Source organism: Anarhichas minor, unplaced genomic scaffold (assembly GCF_050575085.1).
Source record: "Anarhichas minor isolate MPS153535 unplaced genomic scaffold, ASM5057508v1 ptg000102l, whole genome shotgun sequence".
NCBI classification, from domain to species: Eukaryota; Metazoa; Chordata; class Actinopteri; order Perciformes; family Anarhichadidae; genus Anarhichas; species Anarhichas minor.
Window position 1 is genome coordinate 718,974 of NW_027466548.1, and position 16,593 is coordinate 735,566.

Genomic DNA, 16,593 nt, shown 5'->3' on the forward strand with positions numbered 1-16,593 from the left:
CGGCACTCGAGAGACTGGGGGTCAGGAGGACGGCACTCGAGAGAATGGGGGTCAGGAGGACGGCACTCGAGAGACTGGGGGTCAGGAGGACGGCACTCGAGAGACTGGGGGTCAGGAGGACGGCACTCGAGAGACTGGGGGTCAGGAAGACGGCACTCGAGAGACTGGGGGTCAGGAGGACGGCACTCGAGAGACTGGGGGTCAGGAGGACGGCACTCGAGAGACTGGGGGTCAGGAGGACGGCACTCGAGAGACTGGGAACCAGGAGGGGAACTGCACTCGAGAGACTGGGAACCAGGAGGGGAACTGCACTCGAGAGACTGGGAACTGCACTCGAGAGACTGGGAACCAGGAGGGGAACTGCACTCGAGAGACTGGGAACCAGGAGGGGAACTGCACTCGAGAGACTGGGAACCAGGAGGGGAACTGCACTCGAGAGACTGGAGATCGGACTGGGAACAAGGCTCCAGAGACTGGAGATCGGACTGGGAACAAGGCTCCAGAGACTGGAGATCGGACTGGGAATAGGGCTCCAGAGACTGGAGATCGGACTGGGAACAGGGCTCCAGAGACTGGAGATCGGACTGGGAACAGGGCTCCAGAGGCTGGAGATCGGACTGGGAACAGGGCTCCAGAGACTGGAGATCGGACTGGGAACAGGGCTCCAGACACTGGAGATCGGACTGGGAACAGGGCTCCAGGGGCTGGAGATCGGACGGGGAACAGGGCTCCAGGGGCTGGAGATCGGACGGGGAACAGGGCTCCAGGGGCTGGAGATCGGACGGGGAACCGGGCGTCGTCCCGTGCATGGCAGCTACATCCAAGAGCTCCTCACTGAGATCAGGTCTTATAAACATGGATAGATGCTCTGTGTCCGTGTTGTCTGTGCTTTCATCAACAGCTAATGAAGAAGACGAGTACCTGCTCGTCTCTTAGCTAGCTGTGTTGTTAGATTGCTGCTAGTTCATGAACTCGGTCTGCGATGGTGTTTCTTCACAAACTGACATTTGTAAAAGTCTGTATCTGGTCGGAGCTCACCTGCTCACATACCTTTAGCAGCACTGGGCTGTAGCTTCTGTAAATATATTCTGCTGTGATTGCACTCTGCCTTTTAATTCTTGGACAATTTGATGTTTTTCTTGGAGGCTAAATTTAGCTCCGTGTTTGGTGTCAAAATGCCGACGTGAATTGTATCCTTCATCACCGACATGCATCATAACACAGAAGACAGACCCGTTTTTCTCCTTGAAGCACAGACATGTATTCGCTTTCCCATCTTAAATTACATCTTCTTCCCTCTGCATCAATTTTTCTCTTCGTGGACATTTTGGGATTATTTGTTGATCTTTTTCAACTCAATCACTTGTTGGAAAACCTCTTTACGGGCTGTTGCCTCTCCTGTCCACCTGTTGTGATAGTTTTAATGTCGGTACACAGACAACATGCTGTCTCAGAATTTCAACTTTCTATCTCATAATTTCGACCATGGGGATATGTTTATTTCCAAGTCTAACTTTAAATTTCTTTTCCAAAATTAAAAAAAAAAAAAAATCATTTTGTAACTTTTTTTTTTTTGCTGGCGGATTCGCGGGCCACATAAAATGACGTGGCGGGCCGGATTCGGCCCGCGGGCCTTGAGTTTGACACCTGTGCCTTAGATCATTCAACACCTCAGCAGAATAAAACACTTCATATTACAGAAGGATTGTGTTTCTGTGATATGATTATTGACTGTCACATGGTAACTAAAGGTAAACACATGTAACTGATGTAAATGAATTATGGTCCGTTATATTCAGTGTATGAGTTTATAATAGTGTTATTATCACACCTGTTGAACTCTTCCTGACTTTACTCAAAACAAGCCAAATAAAGATTAAAACACATTTTGTGAAATATTCTCTCCCAATATTGTGTATTTCTGTATTAATATTATAATTTATTTTTCACAAACCACATTTATTTCCAACGACACTGAAATCACTTTTTTAGACAAACTGGAGAAAGTGAACTCAAATACATGTAGTGCTACATATTTCTAGTTATATAACAGATGTAATGTTAATGTTGTGTTAATATTCATGTTAATATTATTGTTTACTTTTTTATAGTGATGCTTTGGCAAACACGTCATGGCCACGCCCACTTAGGAGAAAGGAAGTGTCGACCATTTGAAGCTATCAGTGGAGCTTCTGATGCGTCGTCTGTGATTCAGACTCACAAGAAACAAAGAAACAGATTTCCTCAAATGTTGAACCGGTTTCTGTAACATGAGGCTGGAAATCAGGTTCACCTCAGAAAACACACCCAGATCTGTATGTGTGGTGCTGAGGCTCGAGATCCAGAGACCACAACCGACATCTTGGTCAAACACACACACACACACTGTAAGTCTGTAATCAGCAGCAGGGCTGGAAAGCTTCTCTAATTAAAGAGCATAAACGATGTGAGCAGAATTCTGATTTAATGAAGAAAATCTGCTCCAACAACAAGAATGAGCCGTTCTCTTTCTCTACCTCCAGCTCTCACTGGTAACCCGTGTTTAACGCAGGTAGCAGCCTCCGGTTCAGAGCTTCATGTGTTAAAGCTGCATTCTCTCTAGTGTCCACCAGGGGGCGACTCCTCTGGTTGTATAGAAGTCTATGAGAAAATGACTCTACTTCTCTCTTGATTTATTACCTCAGTAAACATTGTAAACATGAGTTTATGGTCTCAATCTCTAGTTTCAAGTCTTCTTCAATACAGCATGATGTTCATTTAGTACATTATGGTCCATTTAGAGTCAAACAGACCATAAAGCAGGGGATGCTTTAGGGCGGGGCTACACAGTGATTGACAGGTCTCTACCAGAGACGTATACGGCGTCTCTACGTCACTCCTCCTCAGTCCAGATATGGTCACTTCCTGTTCACTGGCTGCAAAAAAACAAGATGGCTACGGCGAAATCGCCGAACTCAAGGCTTCAAAACTTTTAACGTCACAACGCCATGAATTGTGGGTAAATCGCTGAAGCAAAGTCTGCAGAAAGGGGTTCATGAAGGACTAGTCTCCTCAACACGTCTGTCCAGCTTTTAAAAGACACCTGCAGACTTTAACACGTCGTCTTCTTCCTGCTTCAAACACACACGCACACACACACACACACGCACACAGACACACACACACACACACAGACACGCACACACACACACACACGCACACACACACACGCACACAGACACACACACACACACACAGACACAGACACACACACACACACACACACACATTTTCCTCCAGCTGATGACCTCTGACCTCTGACTTCCCCCCAATGTGTTTGTTCTTCTCTCTCTCACACACAACATAAACAGCAACACATACACACTGTGGTGGAGGAAGTATTCAGACCCTTCACTGCAGTAAAAGTACTGAATACTTCGAGTGAATGTACTTAGTTACATTCCAGCAGGTCTGGAGGGTTTTTGGGTGCGTCGTGTCGCCACTCTGCCGACAGTTTCTCAGATAGCTGAGACGGCACGCGGAGCCAAGATGGCTGCCGCTGTGCCATTAGCAGTGGAAATGTGGTCGCTTATTAGAGATGGAATATCAATACGGTCTGTGGTGACTTCACTCTGAGGGATGGGAGCTGATCCGGCACGCAGGAAGCAGCCGACACGAAGAAACCCCGGAGACCACGGCTCACTCTGGATTCACCAAGAAGAAGAAGAAGGAGAAGAAGGAGGAGGAGATGAAGGAGGAGGAGACAAGGAGAAGAAGGAGAAGAAGACGAAGGAGGAGGAGAAGAAGGAGAAGATGAAGGAGGAGAAGAAGAAGAAGACGAAGAAGACGAAGGAGGAGGAGAAGAAGGAGAAGAAGGAGGAGAAGGAGAAGAAGAAGACGAAGGAGGAGGAGGAGGAGAAGAAGAAGGAGACGAAGGAGGAGGAGGAGAAGAAGGAGAAGAAGGAGAAGAAGAAGAAGAAGAAGGAGACGAAGGAGGAGGAGGAGAAGAAGGAGGAGGAGGAGGAGGAGGAGAAGAAGGAGAAGAAGAAGAAGAAGAAGAAGACGGAGGAGGAGGAGGAGAAGGAGAAGAAGAAGAAGAAAGACGTGTAAAAGACTAAGATACTCTTTCCGGGTCCTCTTCATGGACACAGTACTACCGGTAGCTGCTTGTAGTATATTCTGTGTTCTACATCCTGTTTTAAATACTCTCTCAGGATACATCCACACAAAACTGTCACACGTCATCACGCTAACAAACCATCAGCACCAGTCCTATTCTGGTCAATGGCTCCTGTTTGAGTTCTGACACACACACACTCACTCACTCACACACACACACTCACACACACACACACACACACACTCACACACACACACACACACACTCACTCACTCACACACACACACACTCACTCACTCACACACACACACACTCACACACACTCACACACACACACACTCACAGTTAGGAGGGTAATTGTCTGGAAGAAAAGGAGTTGAGGAATGTCTGAGTTTGGAATAACACTATCAGGAACGGTGCCAGCTCACCACCTCTGTTTACCCTGTGTGTGTGTGTGTGAGTGTGTGTGAGTGTGTGAGTGTGTGTGAGTGTGTGTGTGAGTGAGTGAGTGTGTGTGTGAGTGAGTGTGTGTGTGAGTGAGTGTGTGTGTGAGTGTGTGTGTGTGAGTGAGTGAGTGAGTGAGTGTGTGTGTGAGTGTGTGTGTGTGTGAGTGTGTGTGTGTGAGTGTGTGTGTGTGTGTGAGTGTGTGAGTGTGTGTGTGAGTGTGTGTGTGTGAGTGTGTGTGTGTGTGTGTGTGAGTGTGTGTGTGAGTGTGTGTGTGTGAGTGTGTGTGTGTGTGAGTGTGTGTGTGTGTGAGTGTGTGTGTGTGTGTGTGAGTGTGTGTGTGTGTGAGTGTGTGTGTGTGTGAGTGTGTGTGTGTGTGAGTGTGTGTGTGTGTGTGTGAGTGTGTGTGTGTGTGAGTGTGTGTGTGTGTGAGTGTGTGTGTGTGTGAGTGTGTGTGTGTGTGTGTGTGTGAGTGTGTGTGAGTGTGTGTGTGAGTGTGTGTGTGAGTGTGTGTGTGTGTGTGTGTGTGTGAGTGTGTGTGTGAGTGAGTGAGTGTGTGTGTGTCAGAACTCAAACAGGAGCCATTGACCAGAATAGGACTGGTGCTGATGGTTTGTTAGCGTGATGACGTGTGACAGTTTTGTGTGGATGTATCCTGAGAGAGTATTTAAAACAGGATGTAGAACACAGAATATACTACAAGCAGCTACCGGTAGTGTTTACACTTGCTTACATCTGCTGCTGTTTGTGTTCCATCAGTGTGTGTGTGTGTGTGTGTTTACCTCAGGTTGTGTTTGTCCAGTATAAAGATCTCACTGGTCCAGACTGGCAAACTGGTCGCTTAGAAGGAACAGATGTGTTTAGGAATGTCCCTGTGTGTGTGTGTGTGTGTGTGTGTGTGTGTGTACGTTTTAGTGTGTGTGTGAGAGAGCTAGAGTCATCCAGCAGCAGTATATTGTACTTTATACTGTACTACATCTCAGAGGTACATGTACTTTATACTGTACTACACCTCAGAGGTACATATTGTACTTTATACTGTACTACTTACCTGTCCAGGTGAAACCCCGTATATCTCCAGATGTGTGGATGTTGAATGTTGTAATAAACTGAAATATCACACAATAAACAATCTGTATTTTTACAAAGTTGTACTTGGTTAACTACAACTTTTTTTCTATAATACCAATACTTTGATAAAAATAGGTGTTTCATGTAAATGAACATGAAAAGCATGCAGCTGTGAATAAGAGTTTCCATGTATTAGTACTTTAGTAGTAAAGAATCTGGATACTTCTTCCATCCCAGCTGCCAGAGGAGTCAGTGTACACACTGCTATCAGCTGACTAAATGTTGTATTAAACTATGAGACAGACATAACGTGTGTTAAACCACTGACCAATCACATCGCTTCTTCTACATCCTTTTGCAGAATCTGAGCGCTAACCGTCACCAACGACGTCCCGACAGCAGGAAGCTCACAATAAGTCTTTGTGCGTTAGCTGTGAGAGGTAAACTACACTGGATTAGTATCTAGTGGTTAGAAGCTTGACTTGTCTGTTATTAGACGTGCTGTCACATGGTAGATGTTTATCATTGTACTGAAAGTTCCACTAGTAAAGGACAACAATAGCATTGTTCTTCTATCAGGCTAGCTAGTGCCGATAACATGGCAGCCGTACCAATGTCGAATTAAAATGAATTACAAGATGTTTACTGCAGCTTTAATATTCAGCCTCCCACAAAGCTCCTGCTAGCTAAACGGAGGCAGCTTCACCTTTGACCTCCTGTGGCTGCAGTGCCTTTAAGCAGCGTTGATTGGCTATTTACCTGTGACGTGCAACCAATCAGAGAGCGCTGTGGGCGGGACCACAGAGTCGTGATTACAGTGAAATAAAAGTGTTTGTGGAAGTGATTTGGGGTTCTTTACCATAGTGGAAAACATATAATATATATATATACATAAACTACATATATATATATATATATACACACCTATACATATATACATAACCATATATGTATACACGTATATATACAGTATATATACACAAACCCATAGCTTCTATAAGCATATAGAAGTGTAATAAATGGCTTTTTTCCACTGCTGTCTCACCTGCTCAGAGACTTCATTAAACGAGCCTCGTTAGTGAAGTCGGTCACAGCTGTGATCTCCAGGATCATCTCAGCACTCAGAGGAACTGTTCCTAACAAAGTGTTTGGTTCTCCTGTAAACAGCTGGAAGGTGTTCAGAAGCTTCTCTCTCTCTCTCTCTCTCTCTAGTGGTTCTTGGACCTCCCTCCCTCCTTCCCTAACACTCCCTCCCTCCTTCCCTCCCTCCCTCCCTCCCTCCTCCACTCCCTCCTTCCCTCCCTCCCTCCCTCCACCACTCCCTCCCTCCCTCCCTCCCTCCTCCACTCCCTCCTTCCCTCCCTCCCTCCCTCCACCACTCCCTCCCTCCCTCCTCCACTCCCTCCTTCCCTCCCTCCCTCCCTCCCTCCCTCCTCCACTCCCTCCTTCCCTTCCCTGCAGCAGCAGACGGGGTCGTGCCGAGTCTCTGCCGCTCGGAGCTCATCTCCAGAAACCACCAGATCTCATCTTTTTTACCGGGACTCCAAACTTGAACAGCCTTAAACTTGTATTTTAAATGTTAACGCGGAGATCACGTGGACATCTTACCGGACGGACGTTGCATGGATTCTCTTTTCTTCTTCTTTTGTGCTTTTTGTGCGTAAAAACTTGGCCAAGTAGGTCAGTGGACCTCCGGGAGGACTGAACGGGTTTTTGTGGAAGTAAGTTGTTGAAAGTTTGGAGAGTGTCTGATATCCAATGCGACCGGAGCCGCCGGTTAAACAGCAGGAACACCGGAGAAAGACCGAGAGAGAGAGAGAGAGAGCGAGAGAGAGAGAGAGAGAGAAGGAGAGCGGAGATCAGCGGGGTCTGCGGGGACTCACCGGCAGCTGGACCTACATGTCTCCGAGGTACTCTCACTACACATACACACTCCGTTATGTTGCAGCACGAGAGATGAAACAGATGGAAGGGTTTAAAGTTAACATCCCTCCAAAATAAGACAAACAAATATTTAAAAACCTAAATAGGAACAAATCAAAATACATAGAAATACAAATAAAGTAATGCATCAGCTAGTAATATTCACATAACATGCAAAATAAAAACCTTTCACTATAAAAGCACTAAGAATGTTCTCTAATCATCACAGTAGTGAGCATTGAAAGCTTGTTTTATACTTTGGTAAAGATGTTCTCCCTTTGAGACTTGTGTGATTGTGTGTGTGTGTGTGTGTGTGTGTGTGAGTGTGTTATTGTGTTCATCACACAATCAGTAGTGTATTCACTGATCCCAGTCCTGCTCCCCAGAGGTTGAACGACCTCCACAGAGGAGCTCTGACCGGTCGGTGTGCTGCAGGCTGTGATGAACATCGCAGCCTGCAGGGGGCGCTGACAGCGCTGACAGGGCTTTACCAACCAGTTTAAATCCCATTTGAAACACACTGAACTGAACTATGAGGATTAAAGGATTCAGTGATCAGTTCCAAACATCTTGTGTTCATTAGTCTTTACATGCGGACTTGTAGTTTAACCCTTTGTGTTGGCTTTCACTACTTTATTTGGTATCATTTAGCACTGACTGTCTGAGCCGGGTGTGTTTTACACAGTGAAGGAATGTAAAGTACATTTACCTGAGTGCAGTTTAAATTACTTGAACTTCATTTGAGTATTTGCATTTTTCTACTACTTTATACTTCTACTCCACTGTACTTTGTTCCTGCACTACATTTATTTGATAATTGAAGCTACTTTACAGACTCAGATTATTAGGAACAAAATAAAATCAGCTAATAAATGATAATGCATTATTACAGATGAAACTACCAGTAGTATAGAGAGTCATTAAATAGAGCTCCGCTTCTACCAGCTGCAACATTAAAGTAAAGTACACATTAATGCATCAATAATACATATTCAAACAGATATTATTCTGCATACAGAGTACTTTAACGTATATTGTGATGACTGACGTAAAAGGGTACAAAGTACTTCTTCCACCACTGGTTCTATGTTGTTCGGTATAAGTCGAGCTGCTCTAACACGCCTCCACTGTGCATGAGACTCGTATGATACACGTTCAAGGTTTCTATCTCTGAGCTCAAAGGCAGAGTTGATGTTTTCAGCGTCTGAAGGTTTGATGAATGTGATCCCGTCCTGTTTGCTCTCCGTGTCTCTCTCTCTCTCTCTCTTTCCGTTTCCGGTGAGTGTGACGGTGGAAGAGCGAGTGGCGCTAGATTTGAATGATTTCTGATCTTTAACTGTGTTTCTTCCTCTGTTGAGGCGGATGATCAAGTGAGTCTCTTGAACGTTTTACTGCTTGGTGTGGTGAGTGATCGGGGTTTTGTCAAGGTGCGTTCAGGAGGAATGGCGTCCTCCGAGACGCCACCTCCGTCTCTCCGGCAGGGAGTGAGGATCGTCCCCCCGGATAACAGCGTGACGGTGGAGGAGGTGTTGCTGGCTGTCGGTGAGCAGGTGGGACACGATAAACTCAGTTTTGCCTCCAGAATGAACAAAGCAGTGGTGGTGTTCCTGAAAGAAGAGCCTCTAGTCTACCAACTGATCGAGAGCGGAGTGTTCATCAGGGACGTATTCGTGCAGGTCTCCCCGCTGTCAGCTCCCTCCACGCGGATCACCGTGTCCGGTGTTTACATTGTAATATTCTAGGTTGGATTATTTCCTTCGTCTTTCTTCGTGAACCTTGAAACTGTGGAATTCGTACTTGAAATAATCCCTTCATGCTGAAATAATCAATTTACTAGAAGTTAAACTCAGAGGTTTTTGGGTTGAGTCCAACCAAAGTCAAGTTTTACATGCAGAATGGTGTGAACCTTTACATTGTAGCATTCTTTGTTAGATTATTTCCTTCATTTTTCTTATCTTCTTTTTTTTATGACTTTTTTACTGCTGTAAGTGACTCTGTGGTGCAATGGACAGCGCATTGGACTTCTACTTAGTCTAAATAAGTGATTCAAAGGTTGTGGTTTCGAGTCCCACCAGAGTTGGCCTTTAGATACTGCATTTCATGACAAATATCAGTTGTGAAGCTTTAAAATGGAATTCCTGCTTAAAAACGTCCATTCCTGCTGAAATAATGACTTTACCAGTAGTTAAACTCAGAGGTTTTTGGCTTGAATCCAACCAAAGTCAAGTTTTACATGCAGAATGGTGTGAACCTTTACCTTGTAGCATTCCTGGTTAGATTATTTCCTTCGTTTTTCTTATCTTCTTTTTTTTAATGACATTTTTCCTCCTGTAAGTGACTCTGTGGCACAATGGACAGAGCGTTGGACTTCTAGTTGGTCTAAATAAGTGATTCAAAGGTTGTGGGTTCGAGTCCCACCAGAGTTGACCTTTAGATACTGCATTTCATGACAAATGTCAGTCGTGGACCCTGAAACTGTGGAATTCCTGCTTGAAATAATCCCTTCATGCTGAAATAATGACTTTACCAGTAGTTAAACTCAGAGTTTTTTTTGCTTGAGTCCAACCAAAGTCAAGTTTTACATGCAGAATGGTGGGAACCTTTACATTGTAGCATTCCTGGTTAGATTATTTCCTTCGTTTTTCTCATCTTCTTTTTTTTAATGACATTTTTCCTCCTGTAACTGACTCTGTAGCGCAATGGACAGCGCATTGGACTTCTAGTTGGTCTAAATAAGTGATTCAAAGGTTGTGGGTTCGAGTCCCACCAGAGTTGACCTTTAGATACTGCATTTCATGACAAATGGCAGTGGTGAAGCTTGAAACCGGAATTCCTGTTTGAAAACATCCGTTCATGCTGAAATAATGACTTTACCAGAAGTTAAACTCAGAGGTTTTTGTCTTGAGTCCAACCAAAGTCAAGTTTTACATGCAGAATGGTGTGAACCTTTACATTGTAGCATTCCTGGTTAGATTATTTCCTTCGTTTTTCTTATCTTCTTTTTTTTAATGACATTTTGCCTTTTGTAACTGACTCTGTAGCGCAATGGACAGCGCATTGGACTTCTAGTTGGTCTAAATAAGTGACTCAAAGGTTGTGGGTTCGAGTCCCACCAGAGTTAACCTTTAGATACTGCATTTCATGACAAATGGCAGTGGTGAAGCTTGAAACCGGAATTCCTGTTTGAAAACATCCGTTCATGCTGAAATAATGACTTCACCTGTAGTTAATCTCAGAGGTTTTTGTCTTGAGTCCAACCAAAGTCAAGTTTTACATGCAGAATGGTGGGAACCTTTACATTGTAATATTCTAGGTTGGATTATTTCCTTCATTTTTTTAATCTTCTTTTATTTAATGACATTTTTCCTGCTGTAAGTGACTCTGTGGCGCAATGGATAGTGTGTAGGACTTCTTGTTGGTCTAAATTATCCATTCAAAGGTTGTGGGTTCGAGTCCCACCAGAGTTAACCTTTAGATACTGCATTTCATGACAAATGGCAGTGGTGAAGCTTGAAACCGGAATTCCTGTTTGAAAACATCCGTTCCTGCTGAAATAATGACTTTACCAGTAGTTAAACTCAGAGGTTTTTGTCATGAGTCCAACCGAAGTGAAGTTTTACATGCAGAATGGTGTGAACCTTTACATTGTAATATTCTAGGTTCGATTATTTCCTTCGTTTTTCTTAATGACATTTTTATTGCTGTAAGTGACTCTGTGGCGCAATGGACAGCGCATTGGACTTCTAGTTGGTCTAAATAAGTGATTCAAAGGTTGTGGGTTCGAGTCCCACCAGAGTTGACCTTTAGATACTGCATTTCATGACAAATGGCAGTGGTGAAGCTTGAAAATGGTTCCTGCGTGAAAACATCCATTCCTGCTGAAATAATGACTTTACCAGTAGTTAAACTCAGAGGTTTTTGGCTTGAGTCCAACCAAAGTTTTACATGCAGAATGGTGGGAACCTTTACATTGTAATATTCTAGGTTGGATTATTTCCTTCATTTTTTTAATCTTCTTTTATTTAATGACATTTTTCCTGCTGTAAGTGACTCTGTGGCGCAATGGATAGCGTGTAGGACTTCTTGTTGGTCTAAATTAGCCATTCAAAGGTTGTGGGTTCGAGTCCTACCAAAGTTGAGCTTTAGATACTGCATTTCATGACAAATGTCAGTCGTGAACGTTGAAACTGTGGAATTCCTGCTTGAAATAATCCCTTCATGCTGAAATAAGCAATTTACCAGAAGTTAAACTCAGAGGTTTTTGGCTTGAGTCCGACCAAAGTCAAATTTTACATGCAGAATGGTGTGAACCTTTACATTGTAATATTCTAGGTTAGATTATTTCCTTCGTTTTTCTTAATGACATTTTTATTGCTGTAAGTGACTCTGTGGCGCAATGGACAGCGCGTTGGACTTCTAGTTGGTCTAAATAAGTCATTCAAAGGTTGTGGGTTCGAGTCCCACCAGAGTTAACCTTTAGATACTGCATTTCATGACAAATGGCAGTGGTGAAGCTTGAAACCGGAATTCCTGTTTGAAAACATCCGTTCATGCTGAAATAATGACTTCACCTGTAGTTAATCTCAGAGGTTTTTGTCTTGAGTCCAACCAAAGTCAAGTTTTACATGCAGAATGGTGGGAACCTTTACATTGTAATATTCTAGGTTGGATTATTTCCTTCATTTTTTTAATCTTCTTTTATTTAATGACATTTTTCCTGCTGTAAGTGACTCTGTGGCGCAATGGATAGCGTGTAGGACTTCTTGTTGGTCTAAATTATCCATTCAAAGGTTGTGGGTTCGAGTCCCACCAGAGTTAACCTTTAGATACTGCATTTCATGACAAATGGCAGTGGTGAAGCTTGAAACCGGAATTCCTGTTTGAAAACATCCGTTCATGCTGAAATAATGACTTCACCTGTAGTTAATCTCAGAGGTTTTTGTCTTGAGTCCAACCAAAGTCAAGTTTTACATGCAGAATGATGTGAACCTTTACATTGTAGCATTCTTGGTTAGATTATTTCCTTCGTTTTTCTTATCTTCGTTTTTTTAATGACATTTTGCCTGCTGTAAGTGACTCTGTGGCGCAATGGACAGCGCATTGGACTTCTAGTTGGTCTAAATAAGTGATTCAAAGGTTGTGGGTTCGAGTCCCACCAGAGTTGACCTTTAGATACTGCATTTCATGACAAATGGCAGTGGTGAAGCTTGAAACCGGAATTCCTGTTTGAAAACATCCGTTCATGCTGAAATAATGACTTCACCTGTAGTTAATCTCAGAGGTTTTTGTCTTGAGTCCAACCAAAGTCAAGTTTTACATGCAGAATGATGTGAACCTTTACATTGTAGCATTCTTGGTTAGATTATTTCCTTCGTTTTTCTTATCTTCGTTTTTTTAATGACATTTTGCCTGCTGTAAGTGACTCTGTGGCGCAATGGATAGCGTGTAGGACTTCTTGTTGGTCTAAATTAGCCATTCAAAGGTTGTGGGTTCGAGTCCCACCAGAGTTAACCTTTAGATACTGCATTTCATGACAAATGGCAGTGGTGAAGCTTGAAACCGGAATTCCTGTTTGAAAACATCCGTTCATGCTGAAATAATGACTTCACCTGTAGTTAATCTCAGAGGTTTTTGTCTTGAGTCCAACCAAAGTCAAGTTTTACATGCAGAATGATGTGAACCTTTACATTGTAGCATTCTTGGTTAGATTATTTCCTTCGTTTTTCTTATCTTCGTTTTTTTAATGACATTTTGCCTGCTGTAAGTGACTCTGTGGCACAATGGACAGCGCATTGGACTTCTAGTTGGTCTAAATAAGTGATTCAAAGGTTGTGGGTTCGAGTCCCACCAGAGTTGACCTTTAGATACTGCATTTCATGACAAATGGCAGTGGTGAAGCTTGAAAATGGTTCCTGCGTGAAAACATCCATTCCTGCTGAAATAATGACTTTACCAGTAGTTAAACTCAGAGGTTTTTGGCTTGAGTCCAACCAAAGTTTTACATGCAGAATAGTGGGAACCTTTACATTGTAATATTCTAGGTTGGATTATTTCCTTCATTTTTTTAATCTTCTTTTATTTAATGACATTTTTCCTGCTGTAAGTGACTCTGTGGTGCAATGGATAGCGTGTAGGACTTCTTGTTGGTCTAAATTAGCCATTCAAAGGTTGTGGGTTCGAGTCCCACCAAAGTTGAGCTTTAGATACTGCATTTCATGACAAATGTCAGTCGTGAACGTTGAAACTGTGGAATTCCTGCTTGAAATAATCCCTTCATGCTGAAATAAGCAATTTACCAGAAGTTAAACTCAGAGGTTTTTGGCTTGAGTCCGACCAAAGTCAAATTTTACATGCAGAATGGTGTGAACCTTTACATTGTAATATTCTAGGTTAGATTATTTCCTTCGTTTTTCTTAATGACATTTTTATTGCTGTAAGTGACTCTGTGGCGCAATGGACAGCGCGTTGGACTTCTAGTTGGTCTAAATAAGTCATTCAAAGGTTGTGGGTTCGAGTCCCACCAGAGTTAACCTTTAGATACTGCATTTCATGACAAATGGCAGTGGTGAAGCTTGAAACCGGAATTCCTGTTTGAAAACATCCGTTCATGCTGAAATAATGACTTCACCTGTAGTTAATCTCAGAGGTTTTTGTCTTGAGTCCAACCAAAGTCAAGTTTTACATGCAGAATGATGTGAACCTTTACATTGTAGCATTCTTGGTTAGATTATTTCCTTCGTTTTTCTTATCTTCGTTTTTTTAATGACATTTTGCCTGCTGTAAGTGACTCTGTGGCGCAATGGACAGCGCATTGGACTTCTAGTTGGTCTAAATAAGTGATTCAAAGGTTGTGGGTTCGAGTCCCACCAGAGTTGACCTTTAGATACTGCATTTCATGACAAATGGCAGTGGTGAAGCTTGAAAATGGTTCCTGCTTGAAAACATCCATTCCTGCTGAAATAATGACTTTACCAGTAGTTAAACTCAGAGGTTTTTGGCTTGAGTCCAACCAAAGTTTTACATGCAGAATGGTGGGAACCTTTACATTGTAATATTCTAGGTTGGATTATTTCCTTCATTTTTTTAATCTTCTTTTATTTAATGACATTTTGCCTGCTGTAAGTGACTCTGTGGCGCAATGGATAGCGTGTAGGACTTCTTGTTGGTCTAAATTAGCCATTCAAAGGTTGTGGGTTCGAGTCCCACCAGAGTTAACCTTTAGATACTGCATTTCATGACAAATGGCACTGGTGAAGCTTGAAACCGGAATTCCTGTTTGAAAACATCCGTTCATGCTGAAATAATGACTTCACCTGTAGTTAATCTCAGAGGTTTTTGTCTTGAGTCCAACCAAAGTCAAGTTTTACATGCAGAATGATGTGAACCTTTACATTGTAGCATTCTTGGTTAGATTATTTCCTTCGTTTTTCTTATCTTCGTTTTTTTAATGACATTTTGCCTGCTGTAAGTGACTCTGTGGCGCAATGGACAGCGCATTGGACTTCTAGTTGGTCTAAATAAGTGATTCAAAGGTTGTGGGTTCGAGTCCCACCAGAGTTGACCTTTAGATACTGCATTTCATGACAAATGGCAGTGGTGAAGCTTGAAAATGGTTCCTGCTTGAAAACATCCATTCCTGCTGAAATAATGACTTTACCAGTAGTTAAACTCAGAGGTTTTTGGCTTGAGTCCAACCAAAGTTTTACATGCAGAATGGTGGGAACCTTTACATTGTAATATTCTAGGTTGGATTATTTCCTTCATTTTTTTAATCTTCTTTTATTTAATGACATTTTGCCTGCTGTAAGTGACTCTGTGGCGCAATGGATAGCGTGTAGGACTTCTTGTTGGTCTAAATTAGCCATTCAAAGGTTGTGGGTTCGAGTCCCACCAGAGTTAACCTTTAGATACTGCATTTCATGACAAATGGCACTGGTGAAGCTTGAAACCGGAATTCCTGTTTGAAAACATCCGTTCATGCTGAAATAATGACTTCACCTGTAGTTAATCTCAGAGGTTTTTGTCTTGAGTCCAACCAAAGTCAAGTTTTACATGCAAAATGATGTGAACCTTTACATTGTAGCATTCTTGGTTAGATTATTTCCTTCGTTTTTCTTATCTTCGTTTTTTTAATGACATTTTGCCTGCTGTAAGTGACTCTGTGGCGCAATGGACAGCGCATTGGACTTCTAGTTGGTCTAAATAAGTGATTCAAAGGTTGTGGGTTCGAGTCCCACCAGAGTTGACCTTTAGATACTGCATTTCATGACAAATGGCAGTGGTGAAGCTTGAAAATGGTTCCTGCGTGAAAACATCCATTCCTGCTGAAATAATGACTTTACCAGTAGTTAAACTCAGAGGTTTTTGGCTTGAGTCCAACCAAAGTTTTACATGCAGAATGGTGGGAACCTTTACATTGTAATATTCTAGGTTGGATTATTTCCTTCATTTTTTTAATCTTCTTTTATTTAATGACATTTTTCCTGCTGTAAGTGACTCTGTGGCGCAATGGATAGCGTGTAGGACTTCTTGTTGGTCTAAATTAGCCATTCAAAGGTTGTGGGTTTGAGTCCCACCAGAGTTGAGCTTTAGATACTGCATTTCATGACAAGTGTCAGTCGTGAACGTTGAAACTGTGGAATTCCTGCTTGAAATAATCCCTTCATGCTGAAATAAGCAATTTACCAGAAGTTAAACTCAGAGGTTTTTGGCTTGAGTCCGACCAAAGTCAAATTTTACATGCAGAATGGTGTGAACCTTTACATTGTAATATTCTAGGTTAGATTATTTCCTTCGTTTTTCTTAATGACATTTTTATTACTGTAAGTGACTCTGTGGCGCAATGGACAGCGCGTTGGACTTCTAGTTGGTCTAAATAAGTCATTCAAAGGTTGTGGGTTCGAGTCCCACCAGAGTTAACCTTTAGATACTGCATTTCATGACAAATGGCAGTGGTGAAGCTTGAAACCGGAATTCCTGTTTGAAAACATCCGTTCATGCTGAAATAATGACTTCAACTGTAGTTAATCTCAGAGGTTTTTGTCTTGAGTCCAACC

General features: G+C 42.6%; 12 non-coding genes across 12 annotated transcripts; all 12 read left to right on the plus strand.

The window, feature by feature from the left end:
- Positions 1-9,873: 9,873 nt before the first annotated feature.
- Positions 9,874-9,963, plus strand: trnar-ucu (transfer RNA arginine (anticodon UCU)). Its single transcript is given in 2 exon segments — positions 9,874-9,910; positions 9,928-9,963. It is a non-coding gene; the product is annotated as a tRNA-Arg (tRNA).
- A 259-nt stretch (positions 9,964-10,222) lies between these two features.
- On the plus strand, positions 10,223-10,312 carry trnar-ucu (transfer RNA arginine (anticodon UCU)). Its single transcript is given in 2 exon segments — positions 10,223-10,259; positions 10,277-10,312. It is a non-coding gene; the product is annotated as a tRNA-Arg (tRNA).
- Positions 10,313-10,568: 256 nt separating this feature from the next.
- On the plus strand, positions 10,569-10,658 carry trnar-ucu (transfer RNA arginine (anticodon UCU)). The gene is given in 2 exon segments: positions 10,569-10,605; positions 10,623-10,658. It is a non-coding gene; the product is annotated as a tRNA-Arg (tRNA).
- Positions 10,659-11,246: 588 nt separating this feature from the next.
- trnar-ucu (transfer RNA arginine (anticodon UCU)) lies at positions 11,247-11,336 on the plus strand. Its single transcript is given in 2 exon segments — positions 11,247-11,283; positions 11,301-11,336. It is a non-coding gene; the product is annotated as a tRNA-Arg (tRNA).
- Positions 11,337-11,919: 583 nt separating this feature from the next.
- Positions 11,920-12,009, plus strand: trnar-ucu (transfer RNA arginine (anticodon UCU)). The gene is given in 2 exon segments: positions 11,920-11,956; positions 11,974-12,009. It is a non-coding gene; the product is annotated as a tRNA-Arg (tRNA).
- Positions 12,010-12,611: 602 nt separating this feature from the next.
- trnar-ucu (transfer RNA arginine (anticodon UCU)) lies at positions 12,612-12,701 on the plus strand. Its single transcript is given in 2 exon segments — positions 12,612-12,648; positions 12,666-12,701. It is a non-coding gene; the product is annotated as a tRNA-Arg (tRNA).
- Positions 12,702-13,303: 602 nt separating this feature from the next.
- Positions 13,304-13,393, plus strand: trnar-ucu (transfer RNA arginine (anticodon UCU)). Its single transcript is given in 2 exon segments — positions 13,304-13,340; positions 13,358-13,393. It is a non-coding gene; the product is annotated as a tRNA-Arg (tRNA).
- Positions 13,394-13,976: 583 nt separating this feature from the next.
- Positions 13,977-14,066, plus strand: trnar-ucu (transfer RNA arginine (anticodon UCU)). Its single transcript is given in 2 exon segments — positions 13,977-14,013; positions 14,031-14,066. It is a non-coding gene; the product is annotated as a tRNA-Arg (tRNA).
- Positions 14,067-14,322: 256 nt separating this feature from the next.
- Positions 14,323-14,412, plus strand: trnar-ucu (transfer RNA arginine (anticodon UCU)). Its single transcript is given in 2 exon segments — positions 14,323-14,359; positions 14,377-14,412. It is a non-coding gene; the product is annotated as a tRNA-Arg (tRNA).
- A 595-nt stretch (positions 14,413-15,007) lies between these two features.
- Positions 15,008-15,097, plus strand: trnar-ucu (transfer RNA arginine (anticodon UCU)). The gene is given in 2 exon segments: positions 15,008-15,044; positions 15,062-15,097. It is a non-coding gene; the product is annotated as a tRNA-Arg (tRNA).
- Positions 15,098-15,692: 595 nt separating this feature from the next.
- trnar-ucu (transfer RNA arginine (anticodon UCU)) lies at positions 15,693-15,782 on the plus strand. The gene is given in 2 exon segments: positions 15,693-15,729; positions 15,747-15,782. It is a non-coding gene; the product is annotated as a tRNA-Arg (tRNA).
- Positions 15,783-16,365: 583 nt separating this feature from the next.
- trnar-ucu (transfer RNA arginine (anticodon UCU)) lies at positions 16,366-16,455 on the plus strand. The gene is given in 2 exon segments: positions 16,366-16,402; positions 16,420-16,455. It is a non-coding gene; the product is annotated as a tRNA-Arg (tRNA).
- Positions 16,456-16,593: the final 138 nt, after the last annotated feature.